The sequence below is a fragment of the Nematolebias whitei genome, chromosome 4 (assembly GCF_014905685.2).
Source record: "Nematolebias whitei isolate Nwh7 chromosome 4, NemWhi1, whole genome shotgun sequence".
Classification (NCBI taxonomy): domain Eukaryota; kingdom Metazoa; phylum Chordata; class Actinopteri; order Cyprinodontiformes; family Rivulidae; genus Nematolebias; species Nematolebias whitei.
The window spans coordinates 2,253,862-2,254,722 of record NC_056501.1 but is presented as its reverse complement, the minus strand read 5'-3'; positions in this window follow the sequence as shown (position 1 = coordinate 2,254,722).

The window sequence follows — 861 nt, the reverse complement described above, 5'->3', positions numbered from 1 at the left end:
ATTGTCCTCTGTTGTCATCACTTTATTTAAATCAGGTCTCTGTTGTAAATGAGTCCTCGAGGTTCAATGACACTAAGCTGTAGAAATAAAGGTTGAATGAATTCAGGTGTTTTGGTCCTTTACAGCTGTTTTACAGAAAGTCATGATTCATTTTATTTTTCTTCTTTCAGCTGCTCCTTCTTCAGGGTCGGCACAGTGATTATTTTTATGCCGAATGTCCTTCTTGAAACAACCACTGACACTGAGCTACCACAGCCTGTGTGGATCAGGGAGCTGCCGTCTGGGGCGCCCGGGGGAGCAAATGGGGGGGGGGGGGGGGTTAAGGGCCTTGCTCATGGGCCCAGAGCAGGGTGGTAGAGGTGGCTGTGGAAAGAGATGTCTGAGCCTCCCTGCTCAAGCTGCTGCCCCCGTGACCCAACTTTGGAATAAGCAGATGATGATGGACAGATGGATGGATGGACAGATGGATGGATGGACAGATGGATGGTGGATGGACAGATGGATGGACGGACAGATGGATGGTGGATGGACAGATGGATGGATGGACAGACGGATGGACAGACAGATGGATGGATAGACAGATGGATGGATGGACAGATGGATGGACTGACAGATGGATGGATAGACAGATGGATGGACAGACGGATGGACGGACAGACGGACAGATGGATGGACAGTGGACGGACAGATGGATGGATGGACAGATGGATGGACAGACGGATGGACGGACAGATGGATGGTGGATGGACAGACGGATGGACAGACAGATGGATGGACGGACAGATAGACAGATGGATGGATGGACAAACGGATGGACGGACAGATGGATGGACAGTGGACGGACAGATGGATGGATGGACA